General features: G+C 39.5%; 1 long non-coding RNA gene across 1 annotated transcript; it reads left to right on the forward strand.

The window, feature by feature from the left end:
* Nucleotides 1-7,498: 7,498 nt before the first annotated feature.
* LOC109263670 (uncharacterized) lies at nt 7,499-11,717 on the forward strand. Its single transcript, XR_002078324.2, has 2 exons — nt 7,499-8,419; nt 9,556-11,717. It is a non-coding gene; the product is annotated as an uncharacterized LOC109263670 (long non-coding RNA).
* Nucleotides 11,718-16,888: the final 5,171 nt, after the last annotated feature.

The raw sequence follows: 16,888 nt of genomic DNA on the forward strand, positions 1-16,888 counted from the left end.
ATTGTTTTTCTGATAGGACCATTTCATTAAAATAAGGTATCTAATAATTTATTAGTAAATACAATGTTAGTTTGGAATTTAACCATTCCAAGGTTTATTTTTATTTGTTGTCTTGAGCTCTCTACAATACTCTCGGCTGCAATGCTGAATCAATTTGGGCATCTCAGGCACTATTCAAGATTTTTTATTCCTGAAGCATTAAAAGGATCTTTTTAGAAGCCACTCACACCCCAAAGGAGGTCCCACAGTGGGAAGTCTAAGGAGAGTGTTATGGTGAGAACTCAGTATAATTTGGTTTTTAAAAATTCTACTCTGCAAGACATCCCCATGATATAAATATTCCTAATTAGCACAGGATTTCAGTTCCTTCATACAAAACGCTGCAGTGCAATTTAAGGCTGCTTAAAATTATCTTAACTTGTCCCATTTGGCAAACTAAGCCAGGGTCTTAGGAAACATGGAGCTGTAGTGTGCAGGAATGTGGGCAGGCTGTGCGAGCTCCCTCCGGATCTGAGAGAGCCTTTTTGTTGACCTTACACTGAATCCTTATGTTTGAACATATCATCAGGATGCAACAGCCAGCTACTGGCTAACTGACAAGAGAAACTTCTGGAACACTAGGGCAAAAAACTGTAAGAAGTGGAAAACTACCCAAACTGAAGTTATTCAAATATGGTTTGCTTCTTAACATACATTCGCATAAGCAGCCCTAATGAAATGTAGGTTTTCTGTTAGCAGATGCTGAAGAGACAAAAATCCTGTCCTGTCTGCTTTCTTTCCTTTTGGGGAAAGGTTAGCTATTGGATGCCGTGAAAGAAAACCCACATCTATAATTCCTGAACCCACCCAATGTTTTTAATATCTTGACATCTATATTTACATTCTGTCAAAAAGTTAATAATATGAAGGATTTATTATAAATCCTGAGCTTTGTTTTCTGAGCCAGAATAGCAGTTATTAAGGCCTTATGTGCACAAGGCATTGGACTTGTGCTATGACATGGTCCTGTTCTCTAGAAATTCACAGTTGGAAAGAGGTATCCTTCCACAGAACAAAGATTTTTTTCTCCTGCTTTCTTCCACTAACATAAAAAATAAAGTATAAGAATTAAGAATATGAACAAATACTCCACTACTAAAATACCTAGGGATTAGAAAACTGTCAAAAGAAAATGTGGAAGAGGGAGGGGAAAAATGAGGCAGAAGGTAAAGAGAATAGGGACCAAGGATATAAATAGATTAAGAAATTATTGCATGTGGCAAATGAGATCACACTGTGACTCATACATGCCTGCATAACTAGAGCACAGGCAGAATTCTGTCTTAATGAGGACCAAGTCACCTCCTGGGAAACAACTCACCTTAGGCTGAGAGTCAAATCCCACCAGCATGGTGGAAGATTAGTGCCAGAGTATCAGGAGTGGGATGTACAAGTATACTGCCCTTGAATGGATCCCCATGGAATTGTACCTAAAGCCTACCAAGAAAACAGCCTGAGGATGAAAACCAAAAGTTTTGTTTTCATTAGAGTCTATAAAGACATGTAGCGTGCTTCCTCACTGCATTGACAAAGCGCACCATGAAGGATGTGCCCTGCTTTAATGAAGTTCATTGTGACTCTGTTGCTGAAAGTGTTGGCTCATTGGCAGCTCTGGCAGTTTGGGTGCATTTGCTTCACTAGAGCTAACATGTCACAGCATCATCAGTGCAGAGGGAACTGACTGGTTTTGACATTAAAAAGAAGTGACCCGGTGCTGATGGGACATTAGAAAGATTGCAGGTGAAGCTCCATGGGATGCTGCAAGCTTCAGAAGTGCATCTCAGAAAGAGGGAAATGGTGGCCATCATTTAATAACTCTGAGGACCATGTTCTTGAGCACATGTGAGTTACTCTTCAGAGCTCTTGAAATTAGTGGGTGAAGGTGTATTTTAGAAATGAACTAAAAGAGATAACCATAGTAAGGTCTAGGGTGAAGGTTATGAATAGGGTGACATACAGTTCGTCATCCAAACAGGAATGACTTTGAGAATGAAGGGTGTGCTACTAATAATAAGATAACAGATGTAAAACAAGACTGTCCTGGACAAATTAGAAAGTATATTGGGGCGCCTGGGTAGTTCAGTCAGTTGAGCTTCCGACTTCGGCTCAGGTCGTGATCTCATGGTCTGTGAGTTCGAGCCCCGCGTCGGGCTCTGTGCTGACTGCTCAGAGCCTGGAGCCTGTTTCAGATTCTGTGCCTCCCTCTCTCTCTGCCCCTCCACTCATGCTCTGTCTCTATGTGTCTCAAAAATTAATAAACATTAAAAAAAATTAAAAAAAAAAGAAAGTATAGTCACACAGGAAGAACTGTCATTTCCAACTCTGTTAGTTTTGTAATGTTTGCAGTTTTATCCTAAGCATATATTTTTTAAATCAAAAAAATATATAAAATCATGTAACTTACATATCTAAATGAAAAAAGGAGAGTAATGTCTCAGGTGAGTGACAAGCAAAGACGGAAGCATAATATTTCCATTGTTATGGTGACCTTAGTACCTCCCCCAGTCCTATGTTATAGCCTAGGAAGTTGTCTGCAAATTGTTCATCAGTCACCTGCTACTCCAAAGTGCCCTACCTTGCTCCGCATTGTCACACTGTCCCAGCAGTTATGGTATGCCCCACGTTAGTTATTTAGTTTTACTCTCTTTGGTGACTTCTCTCTGGGATAGTTGGCTTTCAAGGTCCAAAGGGACATTTTTATGTTAAAAGCCTGGGAGTCAAGTTTAGAAACACAATGCTTTTCATCATGACTGGCCACCTAAGTCCTATCAAGACGCTAATGGTAGAAAATTTCTTTATAGAGTACCCTCAAGATCAAGATCCTAGTTTACTTTGTTCTATATTCACAAAGAGAAGTTGCTTCTGTTTTTAAACCAAGTTGAGGTTTTGTCTTTAGTGAATTCTAACATGTAGCTAGGAGTTTCCAGTGCAAAGCATGCTTTTGTTTTGTTTTGTTTTCGTTCTTTTGAAGTGACTTTATAACTTCTAAAAAGTTTCTGTGTTGGAAATCAACCTCTCTTCTGTCCATATGACTCATTCAGATAAAACTACACAGTCTTCGCCATTGTCCAAGCCCACTTCCTTGAACTGATTCCTTTGTGAGAGAGAAGAGATTCAGCAGTTTGGTTCCTCAGAGCCCACAGAGTGCAAATAAAGCTGGAGGTGATGCTGCATATGAGAGGAAGCAGGCCTCCAGTCCACTGGAAGTCTGATTACTCTACAAAAGTTGATAAGCAGCTATCAACTGCAAAGTCAAGGCCTGGCAGCAGAGGTAGCTGTCTTGTCTGATTTAAGATCTCTGCCAAAAGTCTTCCTAAAAATTATCTTTATTAACCTTCCTAATAATTGAAGATCTCTGAGGGTTGTTTTTTTGTATTGTGTTCACAGGAGTATACATAGGGCCTGTAATAGCACCTGGCATATAGTAGAAGCTATATGCTGTATAAAAATAGTTGTTTTATAAAAGGATATTTCTTCATTTTTAAAATTGAAATGTTTTAATGCTTATTTATTTACTTTTGAAAGAGAGAGTATGTGTGTGCACATGCACACTCAAGCAAGTGGGGGAGGGGCAGAGAGAGAGGGAAAGAGAGAATCCCAAAAAGGCTCTGAGCTGTCAGTGCAGAGACTGGGCCCAGGTTCAAGCTCACTAATGGTGAGATCATGACCTGAACAGAAATCAACTGAGCCACCCTCGTGCCCCTAAAATGGGGATATTAATAGTACCTGTGCCCAGGATTGATATTCAGCTGGATATTCCATTCTGATATATAATTTCAGTGTCACAGGGTCGTGAGGATTGCATGAGTTTGAACATGCATAGTACTTACAATAGAACATGGCACATAGCAAGTGGTCAATAAATCTTAGCTGCCATCAGTTGGAAGGCAGGGAGGTTGACATCCAGGGAGATTAAGGAACAATGAAGGAGCCCAGTAGTGGGCTCCCTTGAATTGGAGAAAATGTAACAGCAGTTTATTCTGAGTCCCACCACCTGATTGTAAGGAAAAACAGTTGCCAAACGTGCTGTAGTCCTTGTCTCCTGGGCCCAGGCTTGATCTTGACTTCCAGGATTAGGGATTATGGGAGGCAGGGTGAATTCTGAGGGAACTGGAGATTAATAGAGGCAATGGTGATGAGTTGGGAGCTGAAGTCAAATGCTTCCCCCACCAGCACTTGCCAGGCTCTTGTTTACAATCCAACCATCAGTTCATTATTTTTTGACTTCATACATGATATGTTCAGCTCTCTATTCTCTGCTTAAATGCAAGTGTTCTTGGGGCAGGACGTCATACCTACCAACAGTAAATGACATTTATATCATGTTCCCAGGGATACTGTTCTTCCAGGGAGGAGATGGCAGAATTCAGAGAGAATGGGCCACAGGGCAGATAAGTGTGATAACGGGGCACAGAGATCATCTGATCATACGACAGTGCCCTGGAAGTGGTAGACCCATCCTGCCAGGGAGAAGTGGATAGCTGCTAGATGGTAAGGTTGAGGGGTGGAGGGAGCAGGATGTGAACAGAACATGTAGGAGGTCCCTGTTACCAAAATAGCGATTTTTTACCTGGGAATAAATCTTGTTATGAAGATGAGAAAATCAGCATTATTTTCAGAAGGTTTGCAACTCTAATGCTCTGTTTTTTTTCCTAATAGAAGATTTATCAATTTAGGGTATAGTACATGGTAGTCTTTGGTGAGGTTACATGTGTGTAAGAATGAAGACACTTGTATAAGGTGAAGGTGGGTTGGAATTTATGCTATTTGTGTATTTGGTAATAATAATTCTTACACTTTACATTTGTATGATATATATATATATATATATATATATATACATACATATATATATAAAATCTAGTCTCAATAATATATAAATATATCTAGTCACTATATATATGTTGCTATGAGCTATGTAGAGCATATAATAATAACTATTCAATACATGAAGAAACCAAGGCACAAAGAATTAATATGCAAGAATAGTGGTGGAAGCCCCTGGAGATGGGGATTCAACCCATGGTTTTCTGACTTCAGATTCAGGAATTTTTTTAAATCATCATTTGGCTGCCTCTCAACCACAAATTAGTTGGTGGCATCTGTCAAGCTGAAAAAGAAACTTATTTTCAGTATTTTGTCTTTTTGCCACTAGATAGAAAAACCTCTGGGTCCTACAAGTTAGCTCTCCATTAAATATACTAAATGAAAAATAAACCAGTTCTGTTCTCTAAAGTAGCAGTTCCAGAGGATATACATGATCCACTGAGGTATGGAAAAAAATGTTAGGATTTTTAGTTTCATATTTTTGGATGTGTTTAAGTGAACATGTCACTACAATATACCTTAATACATATACACATAAACATACACACACATCTATGGAATAAATGTGTATAATTTACAAGTAAGTGCATTTATAAATATTGAGATGCATGCTCTTTTTTTTCTTGTTCTTTTTTTTTTTAAACATTGAATTGCAGTCTCAAAAACACTTGGAAATCATGGCTCTTAAGTGGTAACCACTTTCTGTAAAATGTCTGCACTGTTTTTTACTAAGCATATTTCTTTTGTTTCACCTTATGCTTAGTGCAACAGAGGATGGTAGCTGGCTGCTGTAGCCAGAATAACAGAAGCTTTGAGTAAGAAGGGCCTAGAGGGATCAATTCGCCTAACCCCTGCATTTGACAGAGGAAGAAACTGAGGCTTACAGGGGTTAAGGGATTTGCCCAAGCTGACAAGTTAAGGTTGAGCCCAACAATATGGGACACGGATGGAAAATCCAGTTAATGCTTAGCTAGCCATGGTAATGTGTCATGGGGCTGGCTTGCAGAAATTAAATCCGTTAATAATCCCCAAACCTTATTTTAGCCAGAAGTTTTAAATGCCTCACCTATCAAACCTTTTGCTAAAGATGATAATGTAATGGCTTTGTTTCTTTGGGTGCCCAAGAATGTCTGCATTAAGCAAAATGTCACACGTATGCTGCTCACCAGGTATCTGGTGACATACAAATACAAATAGTGATTTAATTATATACAATAATTGGTTAAAAACCCTTGTATTGACACAAATACACTCATCGTAAAGAACAGAACCAAATTATAATGTTCCCCAATAAGTAAGCAAGTACTCACTCAAAATCCACTGAGTTTTGAAATACTATAAGGCTGCTTCTGAAGGGGCCACCATCTCATTGGAATTTAACACCAGAATAATGCTGGACTGTTATCATAGGCTAAATTCCAGTGTATATTCAGTTCTACTCCAAACTTACAATTTTCTCCCATTGATCTGACCATATATTTAATTACCAGTGCCTAAGGGTTTTATTTATTGAAATATTATGGCAGCATAAGATTAGTCTCCATTACTTTCGATTTTATAAAAATCTCCAGGCCGTTATTGAATGACTTCCCCCCTCTTGTGAACTTTAAAATAATTTCGCCCCTTGGAAAAGAAAAACAAAACACCCCAAAATTACCATCACCACTCTGCTAGTATCTTTACTCAGAAGCTTATGAAATTTACAGTTTGGTTTAAGAAGAACTGACTTCCTTATCCTGTTGAATCATTTTTTCACCGAATAGGCTATTTAATTTTTTTTTCAGTTAGGATATTTCTCTTTAGTTATTTAATCATTTTATGTCCCTTTAGCAAATGACGTTTTTTTTTCATTGTGTTGTATTTTCTGTGTATCATATGTAATCATGTGAACATTTTTTTACAAATTTTGTAATCTGTCATTTTACTGAACATTCTTTTTTTTAAATTTTTTTTAACATTTATTTATTTTTGAGACAGAGAGAGACAGAGCATGAACAGGGGAGGAGCAGAGAAAGAGGGAGACACAGAATCTGAAACAGGCTCCAGGCTCTGAGCTGTGGCACAGAGCCCGACGCGGGGCTCGAACTCACGGACCACGAGATCATGACCTGAGCCGAAGTCGGACGCTTAACCGACCGAGCCACCCAGGCGCCCCAAACATTCTAATTACTTATAGTAGTTTTTTAGTTGATTCTCTTGAGGTTTTCCATATAGATATCCATCTCTTATGTGAATTATGAGTATTTTACCTCCTCTTTTCAAATTTTTATTCATTTTGTTCTCTTATGTAACTGTGTCAACTACTACTGGAGCAATTATGTAACTATGCTTCAATTATTGATCATTAAGAAGTTTTTCCCATTGTAATAATGCTGCAGTGAACATTTGCACAGAATTTGAGTAGTCGGGTCATTTCCTTAGGATAGATTCCCACAATTGTAATTTGTTGGTCAAAAGTATAATAATTTTAAAGACTTTTAATACATTTTGTTATAGTTCCTTCCTACATGCCTGTATCAGTGGTTATACTTACCTTCCCCCACTGTCCACAATCTTGAGTCTCCTGGCATGAATGCCTGCTTCCCACACCCTCCTTTGTGTGCCTTACCTCTGCTGACTACTCAGAGGCTACCTGGGAATTCCAAGTCAAGCCTCCCCAAATCAAATGAGAATCAAACACAAGAACATAGAAGTTGCAACTTGAGTAACCCAATAATCGATGTGGAGATGACATTTCAATTATTTGCTTATTGTACCTCCAAATCATCCTAGACTCCCCTTTTCCCTCATTCCTCACATTCTGAATACAGTAGATTCTGCCACCTTAACTTCTCTCCTATCCATTCTATATTCTCCATTCACACTGTTAATGGACTAGTTCAGTAGCTCATCCTCTCCCATGGGTATCGCTATAATCCCATCTAACTGAGTTGACCGCTCCTGCAGAATCCTTGTTCCACCTCTACTCAAAAGCCTTCAGTGGCAGGAAACTCCTGAGGATGGTCACCATCTACCCCTTCAGTTTCTCCTTTTAACATCTCTCTTATATACTACCTTCGAACCATACCAGAGTATTTGCAGTTTCCTGACAACTTACAATTCTGAGCCTCTGTTTGCATGTGCCATTCCAACTGTAGGAATGTTGTCCATAGCACCACACTCCCCCAACCTCATTCACCCAGAAAAATCCTTTTCATCCTTTAAGATCCAACTCAAAGGGCTCCTATCTGGTGAGACATTTCCCATTCCATTCTTCAACCCCGCCCCCACCCTAGAACTATTATAGGAAGGGTATTCCATTGATAGACTATGGCAATATTTCTTGAGGTTACTGTTGTGCCCAGTTACCAGGGTTCTTATAGAAGTGAAACAAAGGTTGATAAAAATTGGTAGAGACTAGCTTCCCCCTCCCCCCTTTTTGGTGAATTGTATTTGTTTAATGTGACTTCAGGTTTATTCAACACAAATCTATTATTTCCACCAGCAGTGTAAACACAAGAATCAACACTGCAAAAGTGGCCTCCATGTGACTCACAGGAAGGATGCATATAAGGTAAGAGTCACTCTGTGCCTCCCTGCTTCCTTGTGCCTCGGGCACTTGCCTTGCAGACTGTTAATGATCACCTTAGGCCCTGAAGCAATGATGAGACCCCCCAGTGATTTGCAACTTCAGACAAAGCTTTTAGTTTTCCCCTTTTTTTTTGGTAGGGGACAGATCCAGAAATCCTGTGAGCTAGTTTGATAGAAAGTTAAAATCTTAGAGCTGGAAGTGAGGTGTAGGGGGTTAGCATGTCATTCAATTCAATTCAATTCTTCGCTTCTAGAAAGACAAGAGGAACAAACCAGTACCTTCTGTTTCTAAAGGTCTGTGGGAATGAAAAATCCTTTGTTCATCCAAGCCAGCACTTGGCAGCCCTCATCAGCAAGGAATTTCTGGATCTCACTTCCAATCCTGCCTGCCCCCCACCCCCATCTCCTTATCTATCTCCTCTAACTCTATTTCCCTCCTCTAGGGTGACTCATTTAATATCTCTGGTTCACTGGGACAGCTAGGGAGCAAGCGTCTTCCCTGAACAGCGCGAGTTATATGCTTCTAACTTATACCAGGAGAGCCTCCCTCTGATTCGTGTTCTGCAAAAGTGGGGGGGCGGGCAGGTGGGGATCAGGAGAGCCTCCCAGATAAGCAGCACACAGCACCCACAATTCAACAAGGAAACAGAAGAGGTGTTCCCAACACACACCTGGGGGATAAATTTTGCTTTACAGTACAGCTGCCCTTCTGCAAACTCTTCTAAAGCAGACCAATTTATTCCAAATTCCACCACAAGTGTCTGTTAATGTATAGTGAGATGTTCAAAGCAAGTTAACCATCTACAAGTTATGAGGGGGGCTCTTTTTTGTGGATTCATTGAGAAACATGGACAAAACTGCTAACATATGTTTCTGTTGCTAGGCCTTAGTCTTATCACAGTTTGAAATGGTGGAAAATCAATTACGTGCTTTGAATTACTCCCTTCCTTGGCACAAAAGCATTTCTCCATTCTTTCAGGATAGTGAACACTTTGCAACATCCACCACTAAAAGCCTGTTAGGATTCTCTGCTAAATTAATGTAGTACAAATAAACCAAACAGAAGGCCGGTAGAATACTAAACATCCCCCTCTCTCTTCTGTTGTGGCTTCCTTGCAGCTTGGGACCTTTCTGCCTTGCTGATGCAACATCTGGACAGCATTCAGGGTTGTTTCTCAAGGACACAAGCGTGCACCTCCGGTGAATTTCAACTTTCAACATCTCTCTGGCTCTAATCTATATTTAATGTTTCATGACTGGTAGTCAAAGAAGCTTCAGCTAAATATCAGGTTGGAATGAAAATGATCCTTGGGAGAACATTTGCTTCCAGTGTGCGCCAGCAAAGTGTCTGTGACAGAGGCTTTCCCCAGAGATTTGTTGCCCATTCTCTTGCAGTAATAATAATTACGCCTTATGATTGCTGTGCCCACATAATCAAAGATCGCTTCATCAAATGTGATCCCGAGGGGAAGCTTCCTCTGCTCCTAACTGGATGTCAGTCACAGAGAGCAGCACCCCTAGGGATCCCCAATCTTTCTTTTACCCTTTTCAGTACTGTGTTGTTAGCATTGTGTTTCTTCATATTCTTCTCAATGCAAATGATGTGTAAATCATGCCCTCCAGAAGGCACATGTGGTGAGGGGGAGAGGATGGGGAGGGGGGTGGGGCTGGTGTATTCTTCTCCCCCGGCTCCCCTCCCCAGCCTACCACAGGGATTTCTCGCATGGAACATAATTACATCTGTGCCATATGGGCTCATTTATATTCTATTACAGGTTAAGCTAATACGACTCAGAAATATGCTAAAAATACCTCAAAGTATTCTAGAGCTGTCAAAACACTTGTCATTTATTGCTCACCCGTTTGATTGCTAGTGTTTTTGTTTTTGTTGGGAGATTCAGAGAGCTAAGAGAGCATGCTGGCATTCTGGTGTCCGGTCTATAAATATAGTTTAATTTCCTGTATTATTGCAATCTTTGGGCTTGCAAAGAAAATATCTTTCTTTATAAACCTGGAATGGCTGCAAGACATGGGCACTGAAGCCCCTATACTTGTAGATTTTAATTTCCCAAGAGGTAGAAAATACAGATTTCAGATGTGTGGTTTTGTCAGCTTTAGAATATTTCTTGTCTTTGTTTGATATAATTATTCATTGTGATAGAGAAACACCTGCAGCAGGCTGACATACCAGAGAAACGTGCTACTTGAGTTATAAGAGTTGGTTTGGATGTCAGGCAAATCTTGTTGAGATTTTACATGTGGCATGATAATGAGAAGTACAATCTGTAATGAGTAATGAGTTCAATAATGATTTACAGGGGCACGTTGGGTTGTTTGTATGCAATGGTTAAAGTCCATCAGCCCGTTAATTTCTACCATCAGCTTGGAAAGTTGGTAGGTCATGTTTGTGTAGACTCTTAACCTAATGGTTTGATTATGTAATTAATGTTTTCCATTATTGCTATCTTAACGTATTAGCGGAATTTTTAAAAATGAGTCTTGGGAACAGAAGAGCGAGCACAACTACTGTACTCTCCTATGCTTGACAAGTAACATTTCCAAAGGGGATATGGCGTTAACCACAGTATCAGCCATACATTAAGTATGCAGACCATTTAACTGAAAACTGAACTCCCACAAAAGCATACTTTTCTAATTTGCTAATAACTGTTCTATACTATCTGGTTGAAGGAGTAGTTAAGACTTCCTGGTTCCAATCTCAACTCTGCTACTTACTAGCTTGTTATCTTGGCAAATTCCATAATTTTTCCATTTCCCTTGTCTATAAAATGAGCATAGGAATAGTAGCTTCCCCATGGGATTGTTGGAAATATTAAATGAGACAATATATGTAAATACTAAGGCACAGTGTCTGGCACATAATAATCACTTAGTAAATACTTGTTATTATTATTGTAGGTTTTTACTTCTAATATAAACAGCTTCTTTATAATTATATGGCTCTTTTAGTTAAAAAATTAGGTTTTTGCCAAAATCATGTTAGTTGCACAAACTTCCATTTATCTTAGATCATACAAGCCAGAGGTTCTTGGCATTTTTGGATTTTACAACCAAGTTCTTACTCCACTTAGAATCAGTAGAAATATTATGAATGGGCATGGGAAGGAATAGAAAAATTCAATGTTAATACATCAAAGACAAGATTTTTTTACTTAACATATAATTTAAAAATATTTGTACATTTAGGATTGCTCAGAATACAAAGTGTCTGAACTCATGCAATTGAAATGTTACATTTAAATAAATAATAAAGAACTGCAGTTCATAAAGGGCAAATGGTTGAGCCAGTAACTATAAGTATAACTAAGTTTTTAGTTTTTGCTTCTTTCAATTCTTAATGTAGAGCCACTTGAAGACTTTGCAAAGGACTGTGTGTGTGTGTGTGTGTGTGTGTGTGTGTGTAAGGGGAGAATGTATATTGTAGATACTTGCACAGAAGAGAATTTTTGGGTTTTATTTAAGTGTTCCTATTCAGCCTCATGACCTTGGGTAAGTCACGTGCATTCCTACTCTGTGAGATTGGGCTCTACATTCTCAGATCTTCCTTCCTTTTAAACTATTTATGCTACCAGAAAAGTGTAATGAAAAAAAAGTGGAATTAATATGAGAAGGGCTGTAAGTTGCCTAGACACTTGAAACTTGGATTTTTGAATGGAAGGTCTAATATAAATGATATAAAAATAGGCGTTTTCACTTTCACTTGCCTTGGTTTTTAGTTAGGGATAGAGGAAATGGAAAAATGAGATGTGGGCAGTCTTTTACAGGTGATCATCCCCATCTCCCTCCCTGGCCAGGCTGTAGGCACTAGGTTTTTGAACAAGGATGCCAAAGATTTAAAGGAAATGGGGAAACAGCAGTGTGATTCTAGACCTTTATGATTTATGAAATTTCATGTTTAAAACTGATATTTTTTCAGATTTTAGAAAATGCTGTTTTTCCTCTCAAAATTACTCCCAGAGACTTTTCTGCAGGAAAAGATTGGACACACAAACTTTTAATGGTAAAGTTCAATCATCTTTGTCTTTTAGTTTTTTCTTGTCAACTGTATTATAAATTGCTTTAAAGTAAAAATAAAAGTTTTCTTCTTTAAACTTACATATTAAAAATAAATCTTTAAGAGGCGCCTGGGTGGCTCAGTCAGTTAAGTGTCCGACTTCGGCTCAGGTCATGATCTCATGGTCTGTGAGTCCGAGCCCTGCATCAGGCTCTGTGCTGACCGCTCAGAGCCTGGAGCCTGTTTCAGATTCTGTGTCTCCCTCTCTCTGACCCTCCCCCATTCATGCTCTGTCTCTCTCTGTCTCAAAAATAAATAAACGTTAAAAAAAATTAAAAAAAAAAAATAAATCTTTAAAATGGTAAACAGGATTTGTTTCTCAGCCTGAGTCAGTATGAGATTATGTCATTTAGTTCAACCCTAAATCTTTTCTTATAATATCTTCCCTAACCTATTACACTGGTGTCCACATGACACCACAGAGGGTGTTAGAGATAAGGATTGGTTGAAATCTATTCAACTGAGAGTCAAAAGGAAGTCTTTTTCTTTTCCCCTGTAGTTTCTCTTAATAGGTCAGGAAACAAATTCTTTGGAAAAAGCTGGAAGTAAAAGTGAAACGATATTAAGACAATCACTAAGCTTACAAACAGACAATTACTCATTCTTGTGGGAAGGTGAGTGTGAGTGTGTGTGTGTGTGTGTGTGTGTGTGTTTGCCTGTACTTTAAGCCAGACTTTGTTACAAATTTAAAATTAACTGCATTCTCTCTAAAAATGTCCAGCCAGAATGTGGCTTAATAAGGGACAAAGATCCCTCCATCCCTCCATTAAAAGCCTTGTTTCCCAGCTTAGTCTTGAATGGCAGCAGAAGTAACCTAAATTACAACCATTCTGGCTCTCCATGCCAGATCTAGATGCTCAAAGCTTTCAAAACAAAGCTACTGTGTTCCCATATCTTCTGTAAAAGCCATTTGTCCTATCTAGAAGGAAAGATCATTTCAAATTTGAACATCCATTTATAGAACTTTTGGACAGAAAAGCAAATTCCTGGAGTCCCAATTGACTGAAAAAAATTTCTATCATATAAAAAAACTTTCCCTGAAGATGAAAGAAAATTCAAACATTAGTCACTAAATTGTGTCATATTTCACATAACCTATGTAAACTACCATTGAGAAGACAGTGGGAAATGTGGGGGTCAGGCTAATTTTTTTTTTTTAATTTTGGAAAATGCTCCTAGGAAATTTAATGCATTAGAACTATAATGTTTACTCCATTTTGTTGCTTTTTGTCATTATACTTTTTTTTTTTTTTTTGCTTTTTTGGTAGAAATTTAGAAAATCACAAGAAATATAAAGAAAAAAATGAAGGGCCTGGGTGGCTCAGTCAGTTGAGCATCTGACTCTTGGTTTTGGCTGAGGTCATGATCTCACAGCTTCATGGGTTTGAGCCCCACACTGGGCTCTGTGCTGGTGGTGTGGAGCCTGCTTGGGATTCTCTCTCTCTCCCTTTCTCTGCTCCTCCCCCATTTGCACTGTCTCTGTCTCTCTCAAAATAAATAAATAAACATAAAAAAAAAGAAAAAATGAATTTCACATAGAGATAACCCCCCTTGACATTTGACTTTATCTCTCTCTAGTCTTTTCTTTAAGCATAAAGATACCTATTAAAGTAATGAGATTGTACTGCATATAGAATCATGTATCTTGGCTTTCCCCCCTTAATATTCTTTCATCATTTTGTAATATCTTTAAATATTTTTCTGGGGTGCTTGGGTAGTTCATTTGGTTAAGCATCTGACTCTTGATTTCAGCCCAGGTTATGATCTCACAGCTGTGCGATCGAGCCGCACGTTGGGCTCTGTGCTGACAGTGAGGAGCCTGCTTGGGATTCTCTCTCTTGCTCTCTCTCTGCCCCTCCTACGCTCTCTCTCTCTCTCTCTCATTTTTTAAAGAAAAATTTTTTTAAACGTTTATTTATTTTTGAGACAGAGAGAGACAGAGCATGAACAGGGGAGGGGCAGAGAGAGAGAGAGACACAGAATCTGAAACAGGCTCCAGGCTCTGAGCTGTCAGCACAGAGCCTGACGCGGGGCTTGAACTCAAGGACCGTGAGATCATGACCTGAGCCGAAGTCGGACGCTTAACTGACCAAGCCACCCAGGTGCCCCTAAAGAAATTTTTTAATGTTTATTTTATACTTGAGAAAGAGAGGGAGAGACAGTGAACAAGCATTGGAGGGGCAGAGAGAGAGAGGGAGGCACACAATCTGAAGCAGGCTCCAGGCTCTGAGCTATTAGCACAGAGCCCAACATGGGGCTCGAACTCATGAGCTGTGAGATCATGACCTGAGCCGAAGTCAGATGCTTAACCGACTGAGCCACCCAGGCTCCCCACTCTCTCTCTCTCATTGAAAATAAATAAATATTAAAAAATAAATATTTTTCCAAAATTCTGTTTCTACAACTGCATAATATTTCATTGCACAGTTGTTCCATAACTTTGTTTACCTTAATTTTCCACTGGGGATGTTACCTTAATGATTTCAATACACAGTAAATGATCCTTTCAAGGTCTAGGGTTCTCAAACCTCTGATCTCTTTTTCCCTAGTGGCATTGCCCTACCCTTCTGTAGTCAACCATTCCCATGGGCAACCCCTGTGAAAACATGTCACTCTCACTCTCTCAGTATCACATATCCTACCCTGACCAACATCTCCTGACTTTCCAGATCACCCCCTCTAGTGTTCTGACTATAATTCTTTGACTCTACCAGGACCTCCAATTTTACCACTTCTTCACTACCTCTTGCTCCCTTCCTGTCCTGGCACCCCTTCAACCAGCTGAATTTCATCTACAACATTCAACCGTGTACACACCTTCAATTTTGCTCTCCATTCCTGCTTTGTAGTGTTTGTTTGGTGAAACCGCAATGCTGCTTAAATCCAACTCTTCGCCTCCTCTGTACCTACACCTGGGTAACTAACATGGCTAGAGAATACAACAAAGCTGATTGTTCTCATTTTGTTTCTTTTTTTATTTTAGAGAGAGAGTGAGAGTGCATGTAAGTGGGGGAGTGGCAGGGGGAGAGAGAGAGAGCATCTAAAGCAGGCTCCATGCTCAGCATGTGGGATCATGAGTTGAGCTGAAATCAAGAGTTGGGTGCTCAATCAACTGAGCCATCCAGGCGTCCCTTGCTTTAAATTCATCAGTACAAACCCAATCAATCCTTAGTGCTCATACTAACTGTTCTATACCTTTCTAGTCCATTTGCTTCCCTATTCATTGACTATTTGCTACCTTCTTCTCTCCCCTCAAATCTCCAATCTCTCTTCCCCAAATCTTTATCATCTTGGATGATGATATTACATCCTGTTTTCCCTAGAGAATTGAAGCAATTAGAAGAGAACTTCCACTGACCCTTACAATCACCTCTCCACACTCACATCTTCCCCCCATATGCCACTACCCTACCTGCTGTCAAAGATGAGCATCCATGCTCCTAGCAAAAGCCAGCCTTTCCAGCTGTGTACCCAATCCCATCCCTTCTCACCCACTTGCTTTAGCAGTTATCCTTCTCTTTCTTATATTATTAAAATGTTCATTTTCTACTGGATCATTTCCAGTAGCACCCAAACATGCAGGTATTCTCCCATCTTTCCCTTAAGCCATCACCCATTCCCTTGGGTTCTTTACAGCATAATTTGTTGAAAGAGATGCCTCTACTTGCCATTTCTGATTTTTTTCCTTCTTTTCTCTCTTGAATACTCTTCAATCAAATTTTTGCCTCTTTCCACTACTTCACTGAAACATGTGCTTGTCAAGCTCATTAAAGACTTACCCACTGCTAAATCCAATGGTGAATTCTCACTTCTCATATACTTAACCTTTCTTCATTTGTCTTCTGGAATATCACACTCTCTGGGATTTCCTCCAACCTTACTAGTTGCTTCTTCTCAGTCTCACTGGTTTTTCCTCTCCTACCCGATCTCTTAAAGTTGGAGGTCTCCTGTGTCTCAGGCCTTGGTCCTCCTCTCTTCTCTGCCGATACTTACTTCGGTGGTGATTGCATCTAAACTCATGACTCTAAATACCACTTAAATGCCTAAGACTCCCGAGTTTATCTCTTCATCCCAGACCTCTCTCCTGATCTCCAGGGTCACATGTAATGACCTATCATATCTTCCTTTGGTTGTCTCAGATTGAACATGTCAAAAACTGAACACCTGGTATGGCCCCTGCACTAGCACCTCCTACAGCTGTCCCTGTCTCAGTTGATGGCAACACCATCTTCCTGGGGCTGAGGCCACAACTTTGGCATCAACTTTGACCGTTATCTTTTCTCACACTGTATATCCAGTTCATCAGAAAAGTTCTTGTTCTGTCTTCATCATATACCTAGAACTTGACCATTTCTCAATACCACCTCTGTTACCACC

This window comes from Panthera pardus, unplaced genomic scaffold (assembly GCF_024362965.1).
Source record: "Panthera pardus isolate Hobbes unplaced genomic scaffold, ASM2436296v1 HiC_scaffold_8, whole genome shotgun sequence".
Taxonomy (NCBI): Eukaryota; Metazoa; Chordata; class Mammalia; order Carnivora; family Felidae; genus Panthera; species Panthera pardus.